Consider the following 27,740-nt stretch of genomic DNA (forward strand, 5'->3'; position numbering starts at 1 on the left):
CCAAGCTATCATGCCCACCCCCTGAATTTTCTATGCCATGTTTCCTTCCCCATGTCCCAACCACCCCTCTCCCTCTCCATCTCCCCCACCACATTCTCTTCTACCCCACAATAATGGATTCTTCTGAGGCCATAGCTCAGCAGTCACCTTCTTTCCCATAGGCATCTATTAGCTGATTATTCAAATCAAGGAATTTCAATTATAACTCCCAGAATATAAAATAAACAGAGTTCCATCATCATCGCTTACTGTAGCCAAGCAAGCTCTTAACTACCTCTGTGATTATTTGTAATAGAACATCCTGCCATCCACACTCTCAAACACCTGCATCTTGCCGCCAAGCCAGATTCTTAAATGAGTGGGAAACTTTAGTGCAAAGCGAATTTGCCTCTTGACCAATGTAGAACAGATGGGGACAAACACTTTCCTATGAGTCGAAACCTTGAGGGTGTAGTCCTGCAAAAATTCTTATTTTGTTGTTTTGATACTGCAGAGCAGATTTTTTTGTGATATGCCTGTACAATCACTTACTTGAACACAAAGTTTAGCAGCTGAGGTATCACCACTCTAGGCCAACTTTCACCAGCATGTTTTGTCCTTATTCTGTGTACTCTTTCAACAGTTAGGGGGTTCATTTCATCTGTGAGGTCTAGCACTTCAGGTTGCCCAGAGTCTTCCACAAACCGCACAAATCTTAAATTGTTGCAATGAGAAAAATGTTCTAGCTCATCAATTTTCTCTTGTTGCACTGAAACCAGTTTTTCCAACTTTTGCATCTTTCTCATAGCTGCCAAAATGCCATCTTCAATTACTGACACTCGTCTTTCAACCACATCCATACACGGCCCAGAATCCAAAAGAGAGTTTTTTAAGTCATTTATTTGATTCGAGATTGCATCTATCTGCAATTGCTGCTGTTACCCATGCCATGATTTCATTTACTGTCAACACTTCTTATAAGACTTTGTCCATCCTTCTCCGTTCCAGTGCCCATTTTGTCCTCAGCTGCTTTTGGTTTTTATTTTTATTTTTTGCTAGTCTTTCCCAGCATAATACCTGATGAGTTTTGCATATATTGGTCTATGGACATATAATCTGGTCAGAAATGTCAAGTCGATGTCTTTCAGGTCACTGATGCATGAGATATCTGCAGATGAGTGGGGGACGGCACCTGTAGCCCAGCCAGAAATGTCTGCCTGGAATCACTGCATCATGTGTCTCCTACCTTAGAACCTTTATCCATTTTTATTAATAAATGTATCCAGCCTTTTGTTTTCCTTAGGTTATGACACATGACAACCTTTCATAACAGCAATGTATACATTCTCATTTGAAAGGACATTGCCACTTTTTAAAATTGTACAAAGCCTCTTTACATATATGTTTCTTTTACCATTATATTTTATGGATTCAAGTTCAGTAAGTTACACAGTTTGGTAACAGCAGGGTTTAGTTGCAGGTGTGTCTTTTGTCAAGATAGGGATCACTAGAGACAAGGGACCTTATTAAAAAAGGAATTTTTCTCATTCTGTGAATATGTAAAAGAATCATTGTTGAATGAGGCCCAATGTCTTCCTTGAACAGATTTTATTCTTATTTTAGTTCTTAAGTGATAGATGTGATGCTCTCAGGAATATCAGACTATTAAATTTTAATCAATAAATAAATAAATGATAATTTTGGTATGTTACCACAGACAACTTACTGAAAATTGTCATGAGAAAAAGACTAATATTCCATTATGTACAAGGCTAATGGAATGCAGAAATATGCTGTATTTTTACTACATTATTATACAATATCATAGTAACCACATAATAACTATTTATAGAACTGAAAAAAAAATTTAAATTGTGGTAGTTTGACAAGCAAGACCAGAAAATTATCACAGGAAACATCATTCTCTCTAGAAAAAATATGAAAGCCAGGTCTTCAAGTTTGTTCTTAGTGCTATGAAGATATGGAAAGAACTAATGGCCCAGGCATGGAGAATAGGCTTGTGCTTGGAGAGGGACAGGAGCTATTTGATTTTTGAATTGTCTAATTGTTTACTATTTCCCTTCCTTTTGGCTTGTCTTTGTCTACCAGATAGATGGAAAGTTACTACTAATTTGTTTCCATTTCTCTGGTTCAACGTGGTCTTTGGGGTGCTAGATGTGGTATGTGTAGTCAAGGATGGTTACAGGATAGAGAGTAAAGGAGGCCAAGTGCATGTGTGTGAGAGTATCTGTGAAAACAATGTGAATCTGGAGGTGGAGGAGGAAGAAGTAGCAGAAGAGAGCAGAAGAGAAGAAAAGGAAGAAAGAGATGAGGATAGAATAGGAGGTAGAGGAGGCAAAGAGAGGAGAGCAAGGGCAGTGAGAAATGGCAGGAAGGAAGGAAATCCCTCAGAAACTTGAACCTCTGACAGCAAGCAGAGCAAGGATTCCCTAAAAGACCCTGAAACATTAGATTCAGTGTGTAGAAAAATGACCTTCTCAAACAGGTCCTTGAGCACCCCAAACATTCTTTAGGAAAGAACCCAGAAAGAGGTCCATAACAGCAAAAGACAAGTTGAAGAAGCAGACTGCCATGGTTGCCAGTAGTTTGGAGATGCCCCAAACCACTACTAGAAGAGATACAAGCACTACAAACAACTTCTTAGAGAAGGTATCTAGGGTGAAGCCCATCAAACCAATACTGGAAGAGGGAAGTCATATGCCATTGAGTTCAACAACATGGAGGAAAGGCTGAAGATCATGCTGGGACCTGAACTAGTCAAAGGTCTCTCATTTTGACTGAAATATGAAACCAGACCTAGCCTCAAAAAGATCAGTTGAGAACACTAGTGCTTCCTATTTGCCACCACATGTATGGGATGGAGAGTTAAACACCTAGGAAGTGAGAGTGTAGACCTCACCCATATCAAGGGTCATCAAATACACAGGCTTTTACAGGGAATACCATCAAATAGCTAACACAAGCAATTGAGATAAACTACAGGAATCTAGTTCAGGGCCATAAGGTTCATAAAATATTTCTAAACTTCCACTTTGTTCATATTTCCAAGTCGGGATGTACATCATCCCATGCAGAAAGTAGACTTTCAGGGGAGATGGTCTCTAAGTATTTGTCTACACTTTCATGTACTTTGCATTGTGGAAGATCAGCATCAAGACGCAGCACTAATAAGTCGGGATGTGCAGCCCTAACACTTTTGGTTCAGTTTATTTTTTGTGTCAGACTATTCAATTTTATTAGGTTCATTTAATGTTGTTGTTTTTTTCATTTGGTTCATTTACCAAACTGAAAAAAAAACCCACCTCCGGCCCCCCCCCCCCCCCCCGAAACTGAAAATAAAAAGCAGACCTCTGGTGGCCCTAGTTGGTCTTTCTGGGAAAAAAAAGCTGCCCAGGGATGGGCTTGGTGTCAAGAACTAGCCCTGTTTTTGGGGCCTAACCCCAGTGTTGAGGCCTAGACCTGAGCCAGGCCCAGTGTTGGGACCTAGCCACGGGGGCCTATCCAGGGCAGGTTTGGCCAGGTCCTTCACAAGTGCTGGGGTTTAGGAGTTCTTACCCAATTGCACTCTAGGCCATGGTACCGGGCCTACTCTGGGTCTAGGCCTTGATGCCAGGCCTGGTTCAGGGCTAGACCATGGTGCCAGGCACCAGTGGCCCATTAAAAAAAAAAAAATGCGACAAATACAATAATACACAAAACTTTGGGGATATCTTCATTTGAGACTATTTTTATTTCATTCCATTCATAACAAATTAAAAAATGGCCTCATTTGTGGCTTTTTTTTGCACTCTTTATAAATATATACACATCCTTATTAATAAGCATCACATATCAGGACTACAACCCTTATATTATCTTCCTCTCCTTTCCATAAGTCCAAGCACTTGGGCCAGTCAGATCGCCATTCTATCCTCTGCAACTGGGTCCCAGGATGCACTAGAATTTTCCTGAAGAAGGAACAAGGAGAGGAAACATTGGGTAGTGACCTCACAATATTCTGTCTGCTATTGTGTGAGCCTCTGCAGGAGATCAGGATGACATCCCAGAAAGTCATGCTAGTGAAGAACTCCAGGCAGAGGCTACACTCAGTAGCCTTATTCAATAACATTTTTTTCTCCTGTTTAGAATGGTTAAAAGATCCAGAGATTTGCAAGTAAAATTCTATCATGTAGTATCGCAGTATCTACTTGTGTTGCTGCTTTTAACAGCAGTAATTTTTCTAAGTGACCACAGGTAGTGCATCTATTCACTTTCAGTTTAAACAGTGAAAGCCAGAATTGATGGCAGACTGGTTTTGTTCAGCTATTACAGTCACTTGTGGAGATTAGGATGTTGTCTGAAAGATATCATTGAAGGCTTGAAAATTGCTTTCTGAAGTTATTCTAAATTGAACTAATGGGCAGCTTTCTTTGATAGCTCTTTTATAGTCTGCTGAAGCAGGATGAAAAATTAACCACAAAAGGAACTTTGTTTTATTTAGCAGTACGTTGGGCTTTTTTTCAGCAGATGTTTTTACATACAGTGCTAATCTATCTCCTTCATCTCTGTATAATGTAAATCAGGTAATTTCAATCAACAAACTAATTAGTAAATCTCTTAATTATTTTCCTTCATTGTTGTAGACCGCATATATTATGCTCTGAAAATATGCCTGCCTTGTTGGTATACCAAAATCAAGTTCTTATTACAGGTTATAAAGATTACATTTAACAGCTTGAAGTAAGTTAAGTATGTGGTGCATCCTAAACAATCATATTTTATGGATGATTGAATTAAGCATCTTTCCTTGACAGTACTCTACCCATGGGTATACCACACTACTATATAGCACTTTATACAGTCTAATTCCCTTTCTTTTTTAAAAAAATTCATTCACTTCCATACCAAGATCTAGCATAAATTCCTCCTTTTCACTTCCTCCCATCTTTGATGTGGAAGCTGTTGTGCGCCCCATCCATGTTCAGCCCGCGCCCGGGTCTGCTCACCTCTCCAGCTCCTCCAAGGGTCCCGGGTCGTCCTCTCCTACAGCGGTGGCAAGCAGAGCTAGGCCTTGGCGTCCTGCGGCGGCGGTCGCTGGGCCTTCGTCCTCCAGCCAGGCCTCATGGCTGGGCTCGGAATCCTCTGTGGCGTTGGCCCTGCCCCTAGGCGCGCATGCGCGCGCAGACCGCCCAGCACCTTAAAGGGCCAGGGGCGGATCCCAGCTCCGCAGCATGCCCTGATTGATCACACTATAACAGGAAGCTCCTACCCTCACTTTCTTGCCTTGGCAATCGGGTCGATCACCTAGTGATTTCTAGTTTGCCTATGCGTTCCAATCTGTGTTCCAGTCTCGTTCCAGTTTTGTTCCCAGTCCTGTTCCAGTCTCGTTCTGTGCAAGCGTCCTTCTGTTCCATCATTCTCCTGTTCCAGTGTCCTTCTGTTCCAGCGTCCTTCTGTCTCCTCGTCTCCCCAGGTAGTACCTCTCGGACTGTCTTCTCGGTACTGACCTCAGCTTGTTCCTGACTACATTTGACAACTGCCTGCCCCTGACCTTCTGCCTGCTTCTATGACCATGTCTGCTCATTTCCTGGTACCGACCTCTGCCTGATTACTGACCACGTCTGCATGCTGCCTGGAACTGACCTCTGCCTGAACTTGACCACGTCTGACTATCTCCTGGAACCTGACCTCTGCTTTGGCTGACTACCCATGGACTGACTCCTGGTATTTGACCTTTGTTTTGCCTAACTATCCATGAACTGATTACTGGCTCTGATCCTCACATTGGCTGACTACGCTTCCTTGAATCTGGCCTTGATTCTTGCTATACTTTCAGAGACTCTCTTCTGACCTTCTCAGGCATCCCTGACATCTGGCCTGAATATCGACCGCACACTCTTGATCATGGTGGGCACACCTCTGAACTTTCTATCTTCGAGATCCTGCGAGGCCCACCTAAGACCAGGCAGCCTGGGTACCCAAGGGCTCAACCCGTGGGAACCCCGAGTTGCTAGTGGCGGTTCCAGCTAGCCTCTGTCTCCTCTTGTGTTCCACCTTCTAGTGGCAGGCATTCTCTGGGTCCAACCAGGGAGCCTACCAATCCTGCACTAGGCCAAGGGTCCACCTCCAGGCGCAACAGAAGCCTCTTGCTGATCTATCAATGGTGACATCAAGTGATATCACAGCAGAGGACATTTGTACCATTCAAGCAAAAAAATTTACAAATTAGTTAACAAGAAATAATGCATTTATAAGTCTAATAAATAAGGCCATCATATTTCTTAGGCTTACAGAACTGCCATCACTTCTAAACTACTTTTTTTGGGTTTCATTTTAACTAACAGGGTCATTCTTTATTCTGCAATCGGGCCGTTATCACGTGCACATTTCAGCGTTATTATAAAAATTAGGGGAAGGGGAGGAGTGAGGGGGGTTTAGGAGGAATTATCTCCCAGCAGCGCAGCGGGTGATAATGTTTTTCACATTATCACCAGCAGCACTGCAGGAAATAACTACATCTTTTCCCGTGGCACTATGGGGGCGATAATGTGAAGTGTGGCCACACCACAGCAGGCAAAACCACACTGCTGCAATGCAGCCAGCTGCTCACTATCGCCCCCCCCCCACCCATTTTTTTTTTTCGCGACACATCATTCTGTTACAAATATAGCAGAATGATGACTCTATAGGCCATTTTGCTATCTTTGTAGGCTAATACAGTATCCTTTTTCTTAGATAGGAAACTGAAATCCAGAACCACAAGAGCAGCATTCTCAAAAATGGTCCCCATTCCATGTGCAGGACCCCAGAGGGAGGATGAGTTTCAGTCTCAATGCATGGATGTGACCATGGTGCAGGGAAGAGGGTTTTGGATTTATTTCACCTCAGGAACATTCTGTGGAAAGAGGAGCCTATTCTGACAGATTGGTTCCACCTTAACCAGAGTGGAATCAGGCTGCTGGCAATAATTTTTTAAAGGAGATAGAGCAGCTTTTATCTAGACCATAGGGAATGTGCATGGGGATGTACATGCTTCAGAAGGATGTATCTTCTAAGAATACTTGCAAAACAGAGAAGTTAGAATATCCCAGTAGAAAGATTGCGATTAAAGCTGAAGTTGCTGAAATGGATGGAGACAAAGAGCACACAAATGTGAATCACTCTACCCTGCCTGTATCATTTGATCATAAGCAGGTTATAAATACTAAGAGAAATGGAAATATACATAAAAACATATTTGACTTCTGTATGCAAATGCTATAAGTCTGAATAATAAGATTGGTGAGTTAGAATGAATTAAATGAGGATAAAGACATTAGAAGCATTTCAGAGAGGTGGTGGGAAAAGGATAACCAGTGGGACACTGGGATAGAAGGGTAAAAATTATGTTGAAATGATAGGGCAGATCAAATTGGTGGAGGGATGGCAATTAAATCTGTATAAGTATTACTTATCTGCTATTATAAATGTATGCCTATGTACCTATGTGCCTGTATAACTACAGTCTGCTGATATTAGGTTCATGGGCCTCTGTTTGCACATGACTCCAGTAATATGCTTTGAACTGTTTGGTTGGAAAAGCTTGACACAAATAAACAATGATGATAAATGATGATATATGTAAAAGATGGCAAACAGTCAAGCATGATAAAAATCCTGTGGGAAACAAAATACACTATTGAATCTTTATGGATAAAAATTCCATGTGCGATGAGTAAAAATATAGCAAAGGGTGTAAACTAATGGCCACCTGGCCAAGATGAAGAAATGGTATGAAATAGAGATGTGAATCGTGTCCTCGATCGTCTTAACGATCGATTTCGGCTGGGAGGGGGAGGGAATCGTATTGTTGCCGTTTGGGTGTGTAAACTATCGTGAAAAATCGTTAAAATCGTGAGCCGGCACACTAAACCCCCCTAAAACCCCCCTAAAACCCACCGCTTTTTAAATTTCGGCTAGCATTTCATACTAGGGATGTGAATCGTTTTTTTGACGATTTAAAATATCGTCCGATATATTTTAAATCGTCAAAAAATCGTTAGGGCCACGATACAATACCAATTCCCCCGATTTATCATTAAAAAATCGTAAATCGGGGGAAGGGGGAGGGCAGGAAAACCGGCACACTAAAACCCCCTAAAACCCACCCCGACCCTTTAAATTAAATCCCCCACCCTCCCGAACCCCCCCCCCAATGCTTTAAATTACCTGGGGATCCGGCGGTGGTCCAGAATGGCGGCGGTCCAGAAGGGTCCCCTCAATAGAATCGTGTTGTCTTCAGCCGGCGCCATTTTTCGTTCAGCGGGGGTTCCGGACCGCCGCTGAACGACCTCCTGCACTTGATCTCCTGCCGGCGCCATTTTCCGTACGAAAACGATTCGCGGCAAGAAATTGCTCCCAGAACCCCGCTGGACTCCCAGGAAACTTTTGGCCAGCTTGGGGGGGCCTCCTGACCCCCACAAGACTTGCCAAAAGTCCAGCGGGGGTCCAGAACGACCTCCTCCGTCGAATCGTTTTTGTCTATGGCCGCCACCATTTTGCGGCGGCCATTTTGAAAAATGGCGCCGGCTGAAGACAACACGATTCTATTGAGGGGGCCGTTCCGGACCACCGCCGTTCTGGACCACCGCCGGATCCCCAGGTAATTTAAAGCATTGGGGGGGGGTTCGGGAGGGTGGGGGATTTAATTTAAAGGGTCGGGGGTGGGTTTTAGGGGGTTTTAGTGTGCCGGTTTTCCTGCCCTCCCCCTTCCCCCGATTTACGATTTTTTAATGATAAATCGGGGGGAATTGGTATTGTATCGTGGCCCCTAACGATTTTTGACGATTTAAAATATATCGGACGATATTTTAAATCGTCAAAAAACGATTCACATCCCTAGTATGAAATGCTAGCCGAAATTTAAAAAGCAAAGATATCCGCTTATCTACTTAGCCATATAATTACTTAAGTGATGTCTGCTGATCATAGCCAGATGTTCAGTGGCTGCCATATAGTTGGATAAGTCCCTATTTATTTTGAGGTCAATACTGAATATTGACCTCAAAATCTCTAACCTGCTACTAGTGATCTGTAATCTATCATTTAAAACAGTCATGGTATCTGAACCCTGGGCCAATTTGACACCAGCTTTTAAAAAGGGCTCCAAAGGTAATCCAGGAAATTGATGAGCCTGATGTTGGTGTTGGGCAAAATGGTAGAAGCCATTCTTAAAAACAAAATCACTGGCCATATAGATTGGCATGGCTTAATGTAAAAAATTAACATAGTTTAGCAAAGGGAAGTCTTGCCTTACCAATCTTTTAGGTCACATGAAAACCTTGGAGGTACCTTTAAATACCTCATAGATTTTTATGCATAGGAGGTGGGTCTCTTTCAAAAGAAAGGAGGCTCTAGAATGAGGGTCATAGAATGTGGGTGAATGGGGCTAGATTCAGGAGTATTCTAAGGAAATATTTCTTTAGAGAGAAGGTAGTGGATGCATGGAACAGCTTCCCTGTGGATGTGCTGGAGACAAGCACTGTATATGAATTCAAGAAAAATTGGGACAAACACAGAGAAGATAACTTTCAAGCAACTCCAAGCAGCCCCTTATATGTGTGTATATGGCCGCATGGAGAGCTACTACAATATTTTATAACTTTCAGGTAAACATAGATTATAAAATACGTGTTTGTCCACATCTCAACATATGCACGTATTTATGCTTATGTACAAATGTGTACAAAAAACATATTTGAATATAATGAACACAGTTCACCCAGACCTTCTACCCAACCCGTCTGATATCAATTGTGCAAGATAATTATTAGGTGTAAAATTACACAAATAATTTTATAAAATAGCAACTTAGACACCCCACCCAAGAACACACCTAGACTTCTCCCTTTTTATAAAATGTAGATGTGTGCATGAAAGTGAAAATATGCACATATGTTTGATGTTTATAAAATAGTACATACATGAGTATATGCTAAGTTTTACATACTTAACCTTTTGAAAATTCACCCCAGAAGATCTCTGAAGGCATAGTAGTGTTTATAAAACTGAATAGATGGTGAGGATGGGCAGACTAGATAGGCCAAATGATCTTTTTCTGCCATCATGTTTCAATGTTTTCAAGGTGTAAATAAACATGTAGATAAAGGTGAGCTGGTTAATGTAGTATATTTGGATTTTCAGAAGGTATTTGACAAAGTCCCCCATGAGAGACTCCTCAGGAAATTACAAAGTCATGGGACAGGAGCTAGTGTCCTATTGAGGATTGGAAATTGGTTAAATGACAGGAAACAGAGGGTAGGACTAAATGGTCAGATTTCCAAAGAGAAAGATAATTAGTGAGGTACCACAGGGATAGGTACTTAGATTCTTGCTGTTTAATATATTCATAAATGATCTGGAAAAGGGAGTGATAAGTGAGGTGATCAAATTTTCAGATGTCAAAATTATTCAAAGTTGTTGAAACAGCAATGGATTGCGGGGTATTGCAGAGAAACCTTATGAGAGTAGGAGACTAAGTAACTGAGTGGCAGATGTAATTTAATGTCGAAATGTGCAAAGTGATGCACATACAGAAAAATAATTCCATCTACAGGTAAACAATGCTGGGCTCTGTATTCGGGGTCACCACCTAGGAGAAGGATCTTGGAGCCCTTGTAAACAATACATGGAAACGTCTGCTCAGTATTTGCTGGCAGTGAAAAAAGCAAATACAGTTTTAGAAATAACCTGAAAAGGAATGGAGAATAAAATGGAAAAAAATATCATATGACCACACCATGAGAACTGCGTGCAAACATAGTGGAACTAGAAAAGGTGCAGAGGAGGATGACAAAAATGATAAATGGGATGGAACCTCTATCATATGATGAGAAGCTACACAGGCTAGGGCTCTTCAGAGCTTGGAAAAGAGATGACTGAAAATAGGCATGGCAGGAGTTCATAAAATCATGAGAGGGGTAAAATGGGTAAATAAAGGATGGTTAAAGAAAAGGGACACTCCATGAAACAAATCATGTGAAGTAGTTTTTCACTCAGTGCACAATCAAGCTGTGGAATCTGTTGCCAGAGGAGGTGATCAAGGTGACTAGCATAGCAAGTATTAAAAGAGATCTGGATAAGTTTCTGCAGGAAACATCTATGACATATTAGCAAGGTAGACTAAAGAAACTATTGCTACCTTGGGAGTGAGTAACAGAAAATCGATCTACTTTATGGGATCTGCCAGGTTCTTCCAATGTGGATTGGCCATTATCAGAGATAGGATGGTGGATTAGATGTACCTTGGTCTGACCCAGCATGGCATTTCTTATTTTCTTATGCCTCTGAAATGTAAATGCTTTTTGCTATTAAATGTGCTTCCCTCACAGGTGTGAAATAAATAATGTATTAACCTTTTATTTTCAACTTGCTACCAAATATAACACTATTGAATGGCACTAAATCCAGACAGTGGACTATTAGAGCTATTAGACTAATAGAGCGATATCCCTTGGTAGCCCAAAACTTTGGAACTCCCTCCCAACTAAACTCAGAATTCAAGAAAACCTAAAAACATTCAAAAAAGAATTAAAAACTTGGTTGTTCAACAAAGCATATCAAACCACCCAAAGAATCAAATAATCATCACCGCCCTCCATAACAAACTCATGATTAAATGAATATCAGCACAACTATACTTTTCTAAAATAAGAATGAACTTGTTTTGATCTTAAGCATGAATTTGTTTAGAACTAAGTCTAATAATATGTTATGTTTTTACACCCCTTGTTAACCCCTTTATCCCTATAACCTTATTTTGTAAACCGTTATGCTGGCATTATTTTCACGTTTCCGAATGACGGTATATAAAACTCGTTAAATAAATAAATAAAAAATAAAATAAAATATTGAATTTTAAGTCAGGTATCTTCACATGCTGCTTTAAGGGGTACATTTTCATTTTACTTATTAACAATAGGCCTGCAAGATCATTTGCTTTCAAGCGTTGTCTTTATTGTGATTAAATAGTGACCAAACTCATTTGAAAGGGAAACATCTCACAAAATTTCCCTTTGAAAATGTCCTGCCATTCGGAATTGCAGGTGCACACGTTCCTGCAGAGTTTGCAGGTGCAAACTCCCCTCTGGGAAGCACACACGAGTAATTCCTGTGTGTACTTTGCCAAGGTGAATGAAGGGTCTTGCTTCTTCTCCACAATGGGGAGAAAGGGTAACTTTGAAAAGGGATTTCTCCTTGGACAATACTCATCTTCCCATTGAGAATACATTTGATAATTACTCCCTAATGCATAGAAGAGGAGCCTCCCTCCCACTTTTCAAATTCTGCAATTTCTGTTATTGGCCTTTATTTTGAATGTGTGCTTTTGCAGTAAAACCCCTATAGTAGTAAGAGATAATAACTGATGTTTAGGAATAATGAAAGAGCTCCTAATATTTGACCAGTCTGACAGTAAACCTGCTGCATTTAAAATTTTCCTTGTTATTGTACCAATGCAACAACTATGCACATGGATCTCTGAAACCCTCGGATGTACAGCCCTTAACTTGCAAGGCATCAAATGAGCAGTGCTGATCCTAAATAAGTGACAAATAACAATTTCAGAAATATCCTTAGCATACAGTCAACCTCTTCTCCTTTTCTGCTTTCCATGGCACTAGCACAGTCAAGACTCTCACCAATCTCTAACATTTTACTATCAATACAGATACAGAAATACTCAGCCCAGCCGACCAGTACCATTTATGTATCCTGAAGTTCAGGCTTGTTCTGCTCTGGGATTTCCTTTTACTTCCTTATTATACTCTATTTTTGGCAGATGCCATAAGGTATTCAATAAATGATAAAGACAACTTTCTCGGGTCTTTGCTTTCCTTCAAACTTTGTGCCTGGCTTACTGAGCAAATATGAGGATCTACCACATTCTTTCTTTCTCTTTGTCAAACTTGCAAACCTTGCAATTGTGGTGACAAACTTCAACCCAATGACACTGTGATAGCTAGGAAGAGAGTCCCAAGAACTTATAGATTATAGCAGTATTGCATGTATCTATTTAGAAGGATTTATATTCCACCACATTCAGAGGTACGTTCGAAGTGGATTAAATCTTGAACATTCATAATGAAAAGACATAGCAAGACAACATCATGCCCTGCTATCAGGGGCGGTTTTCAAGCAGATTTCATCCCAGGAGATTGTTTAAAACCAGCCCACAGGGTATTTGTGACCAACTAATGTGTTTTCTCTCCAGTAGTTGCTTCAATACCTCCCAAAAGCACACCGAGCTAATAATTGAGAGGTACATCATGTAACCTGACAAAATTAAGACAAAAAATCTCCAACAGAAATGTTTATGAAAAAGGTGAAATTTAAGAAGAGCACATCCTAGACTAGGGGTGAGCAAACTGAGCTGCAATCCCTCTTTTATCCATGCAATAATCAGTTAGTCACCCCACAAATTTGGTTACAACCTTCATATATCCTCAATTCTTGGTCAGATGTTAAAGTCTTTTTCCAACCAATCAGCTTTTGAACCAGTTGCCAAGAATTAAGAAAACCACACTGCCAGCCAGTGGCTCAGACACACACTCACACACAAAGATATTTGCTGTTATACTACTTCTCTTGTGCTCACTTAGGGGCAGATTTTCAAAGGGTTACGCATGTAACTTACGTGCGTAACCCTGAAAACCTGCTCTTGCGTGCTCCGAGCCTATTTTGCATAGGCTCAGCGACATGTGCAAGCCCTGGGATGCGCGTATGTCCCGGGGCTTTGAAAAAGGGGCAGGAAGGGGGCGGGGATGGGGGTGGGGCGGTGGTCCGGTGGCAGTCCCGAATCCTCCGGCAGGCGTAACTCCTGAAATAAAGGTAGGGGGGATATAGGTAGGGCTGGGGGGTTGGTTAGATAGGGGAAGGGAGGGGAAGGTGGGGGGGGGGAGTGGAGGGAATGGGGAAAGCCATCGGGGCTCCCCTAGGGCTTGGCATGCACAAGGTGCACAAGTGTGCACCCCCTTCCTTGTGTGCGCCGACCCCGGATTTTATAACATGCACGCGGCTGCGTGAGCATATTATAAAATCAGGCGTAAATTTGTGCACACCGGGTAGCGCGCACAAATGTAGGCCGCACGCGCAGGTTATAAAATATGCCCCTCAGTGAGTACCACCCTGCCCCAGCACTGCCGCAGCCAGCTGCCCCTCTAAGAGCTCAGCCTAATCACCTCAAACAGAAATCTCACTAACACCACACAGGCATCTCCATCTGGTTTACACCTCCCTTTCTATGACAGTAGCTTGCCTCTATTTCTCCAGGCCTATCCCACTCCAGCACATTCTCATTGACTGTGTGCTCCAGCCTGCTGCTTTTATGATTCCTTAGGTTCTGTTCTGCCTGGAGAGGAGATTACTAGAAGTGATCCATACTACCTGCTTTCTACAGGCCTAAAGAAAAAGAAAATTAAGACCTGGTCAAGGCTATATACATCACTGCTGCAGCAGAGACTAGGGAGAGCCTGGCCCACAACAACACAGCTCCAGATGGAATTCTGCTTTCCCTTGTGGATCCAGGTCTGGTGCAAGGGTATTATGTACCCTAAGCAAACTGTACAGCCTTGCATCCCCAGCCCTACCCTCCACACACACAATTAAAAATTATGCCACTGTAATAAGATTTTACATGAAAAAGGACATTTGAAGTACAGTCTTCTGAAATAAAAATATAACATGCACACAGAATTTGTGTGCACTGCTGTGGTGCCAATCATAAAACCCTGCGGAAAGTAAGACACTTGGAACTCATATGGTATTAGGCCTATTGTAACGTGCTGGGTTTGGGCTTGACCTTAAGAAATCCACGAATAAACTCAATTGCAATTACAATATGTAGTAAATCCCCAAATCAAAACAGCATTAACTGCCAGCACTCAAACAGTAACAATCCTACCTATGAAAAAGCAACATTGTAAATATTATACCAGGCCCTAAAACATCAATACACCTCTTATTAGGAAAAGAGAATAAGTCAAGTAGCTATAGATCTCTACACAGAAACTATACCCTCACCAAATACCTCACTTTGGTCTGGCACAAGCAGAATATAAATCCAATCTTCACCACGTATACCTTCTTTTAAATTAAATTACAACGGGTGTGGTTTACATCAATAGATCAAAGTCCAAGAAGACCAGAACTTCCTACAACATTTAACTAGACGCTTCTTAGCAATATTTGACCTTCACTGGAAAAATGCTCGCCATATTATCGCAGTAGATGAGAAACAAACACGCCAACAACGCCGTTTACGCCCTTGAAAAAGATCGAAATATGGGCTCTTCTGGCATCAAGCAAAACATTTTAATGGCGTTCAAATTGAAGTTAAGTTTTAACGTTTAATCACATTGGGAAATTGGTATTATAATTTGCATATATATGAAAAATCACAAAAAGCATATGTAGCTTAATATTGACCGATGATTAAACATAAGGCAGAGTAATAAGGTCATTGTACCATACGAGGATGCCTATTATGAAGGTCAAATATTGCTAAGAAGCATCTAGTTAAATGTTGTAAGAGGTTCTGGTCTTCTTGGACTTTGACAAGCAGAATATAAACAGTTCCTCAAAGAAACAGAATAAAGAGACCATAAAGTATATAAAAAAAAAATACATGCAGACAAAATCTGAACTGGAAACTGCAAAAAGCCAGACACTGTATATGAAAAACAGAAACATTACTATTCCTCATAAAACAAACAATAAAATCAAGAAATATAAAACATAATTTTTATTTATTTATTAGTTGAGTTTTATATACCGTCATTCGGTGCAGCCATCACAACGGTTTACAAGATTCAAACAGAAAACAGATAATGTTTTATACGTCTTAGAGTTAGAAGTTTGTGATAATAGTAAAACCATACTAAAAAATGAACAAATATTTAAAAACAGCTGACGAATAGATTACCCAATAAATGAAAACTCATACTTTTTTTTTAAATTTACTCTTTTCAAATTTTATTTGTATATGGAAGACATATTAAATACAACCAATAAAGGGGAGCGGTGAGAGAAGGAGGGAGAGACGCCCCAATCGACCCGAGGCACTGTGCAAGGACTGCTTCCTAAAGTACAATGCCGGTGAAACAGCTGAGATCCGAGAGGAGGCGGGGTTTCTGTGACATCATCCACAAGAGCCTGCCTTTAAAATCTTTCAGCAGACACGGGAGAGATTAGGGAGCGGTGAGAGAAGGAGGGAGAGATGCCCCCAATCGACCCGAAGCACTGTGCAAGGACTGCTTCCTGAATTACAACGCCGGTGAAACAGCTTAGATCCGAGAGGAGGCGGGGTTCCTGTGATGTCATCCACAAGTGCCTGCCTTTAAATCACATGACAAATGGCACACCGTCGCCATTGGCGCAGCTAAGCTGCGCACTCCAAAGGGGTGAGCGGCTTGATCCGGCTTAGTCCAGAAAGTCCAGACAAGTCCGGATAAGTCTGGCACTTGGTCGCTGTGCTTTTGAGTGACTATTTTGGCTAACTTTACTGTCTATTCATCCCCAAGCCTTATGGGAGGAAAAGAAAAGTAAAAAGTTTCACAATATCACCGATACCATCAAGGGGACCCATGGACGATCACGTGTTTAAACGGATTGAATCACCGATTGAGGACAATTTAGGGGAGCAATTTTCAGCTTCCCTAAGTCCTGGTGAAGGACCATCACTACCTCCACAACCTTTGGCATCATTTCCGGAAGGATTTTTGAACCTTGAAGCTGACAGTCAACCTAATGGAAGTACCTGTGCAGCATCAGGAGGAATAAAGATAAGTAACCAACTATCTATATTGGATTAAGGACATATTAAAAAGGAATTCAAAAGGCCTGACCATGACCAGTGGCCTACCAATCCCCCTGATAATATAACATTGCAAGATATATGGAAAGGGATGTCAGCTGTTAATAATAATGTCACAAAATTGAATGAATCTTTGTCAGCTGTTGTAAATTCTAATAAGGTACAGATAGAAGAACAAATAAAGGAAGTATCTAGTTTAAAAGAAGATATGGGAAAAATAACATCTAAGATTAAACTGTTAGAAAATACTGAATCTGCTCATATTAGAGATAGTCTCTCTATTCATAGAGAGCTACAAAATCTTGAGAATATAATGAGATATAAAAACCTGCATTTGGTTAACTTCCCGCAAACAATGCTTTTGTCACCTAGCGAGATGTTTAAAAAATATTTAAGGGAAGTAATGCAATATGAAGAGAAAGAAATACCAATGGTTTCTAAAATCTTTTATTTTCCAAAAAAAATTGGAGAAGAGGAAAGTGTTGAGAATTCAAGTGTTGGAGTCTCGACGTTCCTCGAAGAGTCCATAGATATCATCCATAAGAGTGCTACCTTATTTGTGTCATTTCAATTAGAAGCTGACAAAGATAAAGTGTTTGGGGATTTCCTTAAACACAAAGATTTGAATTTTTGTGGTCAGAGGATCTTAATTTTCCCTGATGTCTCACGTGCCACACAGACAAAAAGGAGACATTTCTTCTCCTTGAAGTTAAATTGCTTGCTTTGGGAGCAAGCTTTTTCCTAAAGTATCCATGTCTATGTCTAGTAACCTATCAAGGAAATAAATATAGTTTCTCTGATCCCTTACAGTTGGAGACATTTATGCAGGATAAGAAAGTTTTAGGAGGTAGTATTGATGATCAATAGAAGTTCTATTTTCTCTCTCTCCATCTCATTTGAATTTATATGATTAATATGGATAAGTAAATGTCCCCCCTAGTTATGGGTTATGTAATGGAGATGTTAAAGGATATGTTAATTATTATTGTGTAATCAAAGTTGCATCTGTAATACATCTTGATTTTTGTTTAATAGTTTTTAAATGAAAATTTAATAAAGTTTAAATAAAAAAAAAAATACAACCAATAAGTAAAACTAGCAAGGATAAATAATATAGCCTGTTTTCCAAATCTGGGAATGTTTGATTTCTACTCATCCTAAAATTGTCATGGATTTTTAACATGATCCTAATGCTAATAGCATAACCTCCTTCCTCTCTCACACACATGCAAGCAGCCTCATAACATTCTCTCATATATGTAAACAGGCTCCCATTTTATCCTTCTCACAGGCAAACACACACAAGCAAGCTCTCAATCTCTCTCTTTCACAGGCAGACACGTATACACATACACACACACACACACACACACAGGCAGGCTCCCAACCTCTCTCTGTTTCACAGGCACACACACACATAACAGAACCAGCCTCCCAATTTCTCTCTCCCTTTCACAGGCCCACACACACACAAGCAGACTCCCAAACTCACTCTCATTCAGAGGCACATACACAAACACACATAAGCTGGCTCCCAAACTCTCTCTCTCTCTCATTCACAAGTTCACACACTCACAAGCAGGTTCCCAAACTCTCACTCTCTCTCATTCACAGGCTCACACACACACACAAGCAGGCTCCCAAATGCTCTCTCTCTCATTCAGAGGCACATACACAAGCAGGCCTCCAAACTCTCTCTCTTTCCCAGGCACACACACACACACAAGCAGGCTCCCAAACTCTCTCTCTCTTTCACAGGCACAAACACACACAAGCAGGCTCACAAACTCTCTCTCTTTCACAGGCACACACACACACATACAAGCAGACTCCCAATCTCTCTCACACTATTGCACCTCTGCTCATTCTTTGGCCCCACCAACCTGGGATCTAGTGGCGGCCTGCAGTGAGTCTCTCTTTCTCTTTTGGCCCAGCCCGACCTGCATCATGTCTCTCATTTAGCCCCGGCATCTTAGATTCGGTGGCAATACAGCAAGTCTCTCTCTTTCGGCTCTGCCGGCTTGGGATCTGGCAGTACTCACAGTGAGTATCTCTCTCTCTTTGGCCCCACGGGCTAAGGGATCCGCTGGCAGTTCATAGTGAGTCTCTCTCTCTCTCTCTTTCATTCCCGCAGGCTTGGGTTCTAGTGGCAGCCCACAGCAAGTCTCTCTCTCTCTCTCTCTTTCGGCCTCGGCGGCCTGGATCCGGTGGTGCCACAGCGAGTCTCTTTCTCTCTTTAGGCTCCACCAGGCTGGGATCTGGTGGCATCTGCAGCTGGGTTTCTCTCTTTATTTTTTTTTTTTTTACCTTGGCTCTCAGACAGATCTTTTCTTTTGCTCTGGTGGCAGCCCAGTTCCCTTCTCCTCCTTTAGTTGCCAGCAGGATTGTTCTGCCGGCAGCTTCTTTAGGCCCAGACAGTGGCGACACAACAGAGCAAGCAACCAATGCAGAAGTCATGCTGCCACCTTTAATCACGTGACCAATGTGATCAGTCCACAGAGCATGCCCGAAGCCTTATTAGGCCAATCCGCTCCTGCCTGTTATAGTGGTCTTCTCCAATAAGTGTCGGTCACTTTCCTGGTTAACGGCAAAGAATCCAGTTGCCTAAGCATCAGATAAAAGAAGACAGGGCCCACTCAATATTCATTCTTAGCTTCTAATACTTTCTTGATTTCCTGTCACAGTCATTTCCATGAAAGTGAAACCACCATTGCAATGTAATACTGAAGCTAATTATATGACTTCCATTGACTGACCTGCACATGCCTCTCTTAGAATGCATAGCTTGTCTCTTCTGGAATTTCAGAGTACTGTTCTGCCAAAATTATATCCTGATCCTCAAGCATAGTAGCCAAAACTGGGAGCCAAACTAAGAATTCCTGTTTTGTAACACATACTGTGTTATTAGGACAGTTCATGTAACATGTGGTCTTAAATATGGGTATACAATGTGGAAAGATAAGAAAACAAATTAAAATTTGAAGTGAAAATAATTTACAAAGCAACATGAAAGAATGGATTATCTAAATTATTTATTAGTTTATCTGAAGATTCATTAACCATAATCTTTCATAATCCAGAAAAAAATCCCAATTACCAGGCATAATCCATGTTCTAGAAAATTGTATATTATCAAAAAATGAGTTAGCTTCATATCATCTGCCAACCCAGAAGTTCATATTCAGCACCACTTAGCTGGATAAGTTGTGGCGGCTGAATATGTGCCTGGGATCAGTGGCTGTCACTTAGCCGGATAATTATATTTCTGGCTAAATAAGTGGTGGGAGGGGCAAGGGCATAACTAGGAGAAGCTGAGTTAGATAAATTATTCAGAGTTCAGAGTTAAATGATATTCAGAGTCATTCCAGTATTCAGAGTTAGCCAGATAACTTATCCAGCTAAGTCTGGTCATCCTGTAGACCTGTCCTAAAGTTAGCCAGATAGGTTTATCCAGCTTACTTTAGGATAGCCAGATATATTCAACAGCATGCCTGCACCACTGAACAAACAGGCTAAATTAGCTGGATAGGTTTATCCAGCTAACTAGCTTAGCCACACAGCAATTGAATAAGGACCTCCCAGTATCTAGAATTGTTTTTTAATCAAATAACTCCCATTACCTAGAAAAAAATCCATTATCTGGAATGGCTTCATCCCCAGCCCTTTCAGATAAATAGTGCCCTATTGTGTATATCTATATATTTATAGATTCAGCCCATCTGCTCTTGTGAGAAGAAGAAATATGAACAGCAAAAAGGAGAATAAGACGAGGTCATCAGAGGCTAACATAATATGGGATGTGATGACGCACAGATTGCAGGCTATACAGTTAATTAGATGAACAGCAAAGCACACCTAAATTTCTCTTTGTCCTCACCAATCATGCACAGTCCATCTGCTAAAAACATAGTGAACTTATAAAACTATACATTTTATTCTCTAATATCATTAACACTTGAAAATACCCAAGGGTTGTCTTTATACAGAAATAAATACAAATCTGAAATCATTGAGGTCCATATTAAAAGTCATTTAGACGCTTAACTTACAAGTAGCCAAATAAGTAGTTATCTGGCTATAATTTAGCAGGCTAAAAAAGGGACATTCGAGGGGCATTCTAGGTTGGAGTTTAGTTATCCAGTTAACATAACCGAATATTGAATATCTCCAGGTATATTCACTTGATAACTTTAGAGCTGCTACAGAAGTGGCTAAAGTTACCCGGTCTTGTGTGACAGGATAACTTTCTATTTAACCAGATATCTTCATAGAACGTGTGTGCCCTAGTTTCAGCTAATCGTACCTAATGAGCTGATGGTATTTCCCGTTAATTATATCTAGAAGATCTCAGACTTTGCTGTGGCTTATATAGTAAGGTTCTCGGCACTGACTTCTAGCACTAGGTGCCTAAAGTTAAGTGAGTGAACAGCATATTGAAATTTATGGGCCTAAAGGTTTTTCAGCCAGGTTTAAAAACTTAGATCCCTAAGTTTGTCAGAAAATAGTTTTCTTAATTTAAGTTCTCAGCTTCTTTTGTATATCAGCCTCAGTGTGAATGCTATAAATTGTTACCTTCACTAATCAGATTTAGTAAAATGCAGTCAGGCTTGACTCTTGTTGCTTTTTGCAGCTTTCTCGTACTTTCATTTTTATGTCAAAGGTCAGGATATACTCCATTGTTCAGAGTATATGGGGAATAAAATGAGATCATAGACAATGAGCTACATGGAGAGCTTGTATGGAATGTGCAGATAAAGATGCGGAGCTGGGCTGGTACGCGGACAATGCCATAAACCTGGCACTGAGTTCAGAGCATGAGGAAGGGGAAGGGGGCTAGAGGAGCACATTTACCACTGGTATGGCCCGGCACATGGTGGTCTCCTGTGGCAGGTGATAGTGGCGTGCGTCATCGGCACGACAGTGTCACATCACATCGGCGCCAGCGCAATGATGTCACTGGCAGCAGGGGCATGCACTGTGGCACCCAGGGAGGTTCCTAGGGCACAGGGGGGGATTACTGCAGGGTCAACTAGGTAAAGGGTGGGCACTGCATTAGGGGGAGCTGCCAATACTGAAGCCCGATTGGGCTACTTCAAACTGAGGGGGACAGCCTGGGGGCAGAGCTGGCCATGCGGGGATCTTTACTTAGACTGGTGCTTTTTAATATATTTACAAAATTATCTGGAAAAGGGAATGATGAGTGAGAAAAAAATTCAAAATAAAAACTTTTTAAATATTTGCAAAGCAGGAAGCCTGAGAGGGAGCCAGTTGGACCATTAAATGATCAAGGGGTTAAAGGGGCACTTAGGGAAGATAAGCAATTGTGGAAAAACTAAATGAATTCCTTGCTTTGTTGTTTACCAAGGAGGATGCTGGGGAGCTACCCATTATGGAAACAGTTTTCAAGAGTGACAATTCAGATGAATTGACCCAAATCACAGAAAACTTGGAAGATGTAGTATGCCAGAATGATAAACTGAAGAGTAGCAAATCACCTGACCCAGATGGTATACATCCCAGGGTTCTGAAAGAAACAAACAATGCAATTATTACAAGCAATTTGTGACCTATCATTAAAAATCATCCATTGTACCTGAAGACTGGAAGATGGCCCATGTAACCCCAATATATAAAAAGGGCTCCAGAGATGATCCGGGAAACTATAGACCAGTGAGTCTAACTTCAGTGCAGGGAAAATTGTGGAAATTATTATAAAGATTAAAATTGCAGAACATATAGATAGACATGATTTAATGGGACACATCCAGCATGGATTTACTCAAGGGAAGTTTTGCCTCACATATCTGCTAACATTTTTTTGAAGGGGTGAATAAATATGTGGATAAAGGTGAACCGGTAGATGTGGTCTATTTGGATTTTCAGAGAGTGTTTGACAAAGTCCCTCATGAGAGGCTTCTAAGAAAACTAAAAAGTCCTGTGATAGAAGGAGATGTCCTTTTGTGGTTTGCAAACTGGTTAAAAGACAGGAAACTGAGAGTAGAATTAAATGGTCTGTTGTCACAATGAAAAGTGTTGCGGTCTCAGCCACCGCTGCGCCGCCTGAGCCCTTACCTTTCCTCCTAGGTCCGGGGCCTTGCCGCGATCCGCGCGATTCGGGGTCGGCCAGGCCGCGTGGTAATGGCCTCCCCGCGTGTGAGACGCCGTCAGCTCCGCGGGACTCCTCCCCCTCTGGGGAACGCGCGCGCGCGCGAGGCCTGGCTTTTTCACGGTCCAGCACCCGGATGTGCTGGACCGCCCCCCCCCAGTGACGTCAGCTACAGCGGGCTATTTAAACCGGCGTCAGTCCCCAGGAAGTTGCCTTGCAACGTGGTCACCTAGTGAGAGTTGCCGTTCCTGGATTCCCTGTTCCTGCTTGCCAGTACCAGTGTTTCTGCGTTCTTTTGCCTGCCTGCCTGTGACCCGGATTGGACCTGACCTTGCCTCTGTCTGCTGCCTGCCTGTGACCCGGATTGGACCTGACCTTGCCTCTGTCTGCTGCCTGCCTGTGACCCAGATTGGACCTGACCTTGCCCTTGTCTGCTGCCTGCCCGGACCCCGGACTGTCTCCTCGTTTTGACTCCTGCTGCCTGCCTAGACACCGGATCGACTACCCGTGACTTCCGCTCCTTCTTCGACCTCGGACTGATTCTTCTAGCCAGCAGTTCACCTAAGTCCCAGCGGTCCGGGTCCCTACGGGCTCCTCCCGGGGGGACCTCGGACTTCCAGGGCGAAGACACCTAAGCCCTAGCGACCCGGGCGCCAACGGCTCCTCCGGGGGCGTTTCGGGTTTCCAGGTGAAGAACAGTCCTTGCCTGGCGGTCTGCCTCCCGACTGTCCTCAACGGTCGGCCCAAGGATCCACCCTTTAATCTCAACAGTTTGCAAGGCCATGGATCCGGCAGATCTCGCCGGTCTACAAGCCATTCCCGGTTTGGCCCAACGCTTAGTTCAACAACAGCAGGTGTTGGACTCCCTGGCAGCAACAGTGGAGCGGTTGGCTGCGCGTATGGATGTCGATCCGCCTGCTCCTGCTCCGATGCCTGTACCCGCACCTATACCCGTGGTAACCCTCCAGTCGCCTACGCAGCTTCCAGCTCCATCTCGATACTCCGGGGACTCCAAGGCATGCCGCGGATTCTTAAACCAATGTTACGTGCGCTTTGCATTGCTCCCGAATCAGTTTCCTACGGATGGCACCAAGGTGGCGTACATTTTCTCGCTTTTGGACGGACGCGCTTTGAATTGGGCGTCTCCTATGTGGGAAAATAGTGATTCGGCACTAACCGATTTAAATCGCTTCGTGGAGGAGTTCAAGGCGGCTTTTGATGAACCTGCACGGCAGACTTCCACGACGTCTGAGTTGCTTCAGCTCCGACAAGGAACACGGTCCCTTGCAGATTACGCCTTGGAATTCCGCACGTTGGCCCAGGAGATAGGCTGGCAAGATAATGCTCTGCGAGGCGTTTTCTTGGAGGGCCTGGCGGGCCGTATTAAGGACGAGCTGGCGGCTCGCGACCTGCCGGAGAACCTTAACTCTCTCATCGAACTGTCGGGCCGAATTGATCAGCGTCTGCAGCAGAGAGCTAAGGAGGGGCGTCCTTTTCGTCGATTGGCCTCGGTGTCTTCTAGGCCCACGAACCCGGCTTCTCGAGGAGCTTCTACTTCTTCAGCGATTTCCGCGGAGGAACCCATGCAACTGGGTCGGTCTTCTTTGACGCCCGAAGAAAGGCAGCGGCGCCGCGATTTGAGGCTGTGCCTGTACTGTGGCGCTAAGGGCCATTTCCTCGCACAGTGTAAGGAACGGGCGGAAAACTCACGCGCCTAGGTGTAAGGGAGGAGTGCCCCCTAGGCTGCCTCAATGCTACTCCTCAATGTACCGTACCGGTAACCTTGACATATGCCGGTGGTTCCTTCCCGACACAAGCCCTAGTGGATTCCGGGGCAGGTGGAAACTTCATCACAAAGGATCTGGTGCAACAGTTACGCCTCACCACCCGACCCAGGACTCCGGCCTTAAGGGTTACTTCTATTCAGGGTACCCCATTGGCAGGTTGTATATCCACAGAGACTACGCCGCTGACGCTCCTCACGGGCTTATTACATTCGGAGGAGATCTCATTCTTGATCTTGGAAAAATCAGTACATCCGGTGGTCCTTGGTTTACCCTGGCTCCAGAAACACTCACCGGTGATTCGCTGGAGGGATTTCCAGATCGTCCAGTGGAGTTCCGAGTGTTTTCAATCCTGCATTCCAGCGAGGGCGGCCCAACGAGTTCCATTGGCCCACATTGCACCGGTATTGCCGGCTCCCTATGCTGATTTCATGGATGTGTTTTCCAAAGAAAAAGCGGAACTGTTACCTCAGCACCGTCCATTTGACTGTGCGATCGAGTTACTTCCCGGTTCTACTCCTCCTTGTGGACGGGTCTATCCTTTATCGCAACCCGAAACCCGGGCTATGTCGGACTATATCTCTGAGAATCTGGCTAAAGGCTTCATCCGTCCCTCGAAGTCTCCTGCGGGGGCGGGGTTCTTTTTTGTCGCCAAGAAAGACGGGGCTTTGAGGCCCTGCATTGACTATCGTGGGCTTAATGCTATCACTAAGAAGAATCGATACCCGCTACCTCTAATCCCTGAGTTGTTGGACAGACTCCAAGGAGCCCAAGTCTTCACTAAATTGGATCTTCGTGGTGCTTACAATTTGGTGCGTATCCGTCCCGGGGATGAATGGAAGACGGCGTTCAACACCCGGGACGGCCATTACGAATATTTAGTGATGCCGTTTGGGCTGTGCAATGCCCCCGCGGTATTTCAGCACTTAATGAATGAGATTCTGCGAGAATTACTGCACTCTTGTGTAATTGTGTACTTAGATGACGTCCTCATTCATTCTCCAGACTTAGCCTCCCATCGGCAGCACGTAAGGCAAGTGCTCCAAATCCTACGGGACCACCATTTATATGCAAAGTTTGAAAAGTGTCTATTCGAACAAGAGTCTCTGCCCTTTTTAGGGTATATTGTGTCCTCTACCGGTTTCCGGATGGACCCCAGTAAGGTATCCGCCATCCGGAGGTGGCCTCGGCCGGAGGGGTTGAAAGCGTTACAACGTTTTTTGGGATTCTCAAACTTTTATAGACACTTCATCCCGCAGTATTCCCGGTTGGTGGCACCTTTGACCGCCCTGACTCGGAAGGGGGCAAACACCCGTCTCTGGCCTAAAGAAGCTTGTGATGCTTTTGAAAAATTAAAAAAGGTTTTTCTTCTGGATACTTGTTTACGTCATCCGGACCCCACTCGGCCATTCTTCGTCGAGGTGGATGCATCTAGTATTGCGGTTGGGGCGGTATTGTCTCAAAACTCTAGTTCGGGACATCTCCTACCTTGCTCCTACTTTTCCAAAAAATTCTCGCCAGCTGAGAGCAATTATGGTATTGGGGATAAGGAGTTGCTAGCGGTCAAACTAGCACTAGAGGAATGGAGGCAATGGTTAGAGGGCTCCCTCCATCCCGTCACCATTTACACAGATCATAAGAATCTGGAGTTTCTGAACCAAGCCCAGCGACTCAACCCCAGACAAGCACGTTGGTCACTCTTTTTTAACCGCTTTGACTTCGTCTTAAAGTATCGGCCTGCCTCAAAAAACGTTCGGGCGGATGCGTTGTCTCGATATGAGATTCAGGAAGAGAAAGAAGAATGTCCGCAACACATCATCGATCCCGCTAAAGTCCAGCTTGCCAGTACCACGGTTTCCGCTCTGGGCCGAGTAGTGGTTCCCTGCAGAGACCGCAAAAAGGTTTTGATCTGGGCTCACGACTCCCTCTCAGGGGGCCATGCCGGTCGGGAGAGGACACTCGATCTGCTAAATCGATATTACTGGTGGCCTCGTATTCGTCAGGATGTACGTATATATGTGGACTCATGCCCGGTTTGTGCCCGCCAGAAACCATCCAATGGCCGCCCCTGGGGTCTTCTACAGCCACTGCCTATCCCTGCAGAGCCGTGGTCCCACATAGCCACGGATTTCGTAGTGGACCTGCCACCTTCTGAGGGCCATACAGTCATTTGGGTAACCGTGGATCGTTTCTCTAAAATGATTCATCTTGTACCACTGCCTAAACTGCCTTCAGCTCCTGAACTAGCACTGTTATTCACTCAACATATCTTCCGGACCCATGGCCTCCCACAAAGTATCGTATCCGATAGAGGTCCACAATTCACTGCCCGCTTCTGGCGTGCCCTGTGTAAGAAGTTTGGGGTGCAGTTAAACTTGTCCACCGCGTTCCATCCTCAAACTAATGGGCAGACCGAACGCACAAATCGCTCCCTTAAAACTTTCCTCCGAAGTTTCATCTCAGAAAAGGGCTCTAATTGGGTCTCTCTCCTCCCGTGGGCAGAGTTCGCCTATAACAATCACACCCATTCGGTCACAGGACAAACGCCTTTCCGGGTCGTCTTTGGTCGTCACCCGAGGCCTCCGGTACCTGTACCCATTCCTGTTCCTTCTCCAGCTGCGTCTACAGTAGCACATCAAGTGTTGCGGTCTCGGTCGCCACGGTGGCGCCCGAGGCCTTACCTTCCGTTCGGGCCCCGGAGAACTACCGCGTCCCGTGGACTCGGGACCCCGGCCGCAGCGTCCGCCTGCCGTCCCGACCCCGCGCGGGCCTGCAGGGCCTTCCTGCGCCACGCGCCAGCTCCCTCTTTGCCGCCGGCGTCCTCTCGCGGCTAGCTCCGCCCCCAGGCGCGCGCGCGCGGCTGAGCCCTGCTTTTGAAGGGACCAGCGCGGGAAAACACGGCTCCTCCCTTTCCTGACGTCAGACGCTGCAGGGCTATTTAAGCCCTGCAGTTCCCAGCCTTCCTTGCCTTGCAACGAGGTTCACTGCCTTTGGTAGCTCTGAGTTGCGTTCCTGGATTGCC

This window comes from Rhinatrema bivittatum, chromosome 1 (genome assembly GCF_901001135.1).
Source record: "Rhinatrema bivittatum chromosome 1, aRhiBiv1.1, whole genome shotgun sequence".
In the NCBI taxonomy this organism is placed as follows: domain Eukaryota; kingdom Metazoa; phylum Chordata; class Amphibia; order Gymnophiona; family Rhinatrematidae; genus Rhinatrema; species Rhinatrema bivittatum.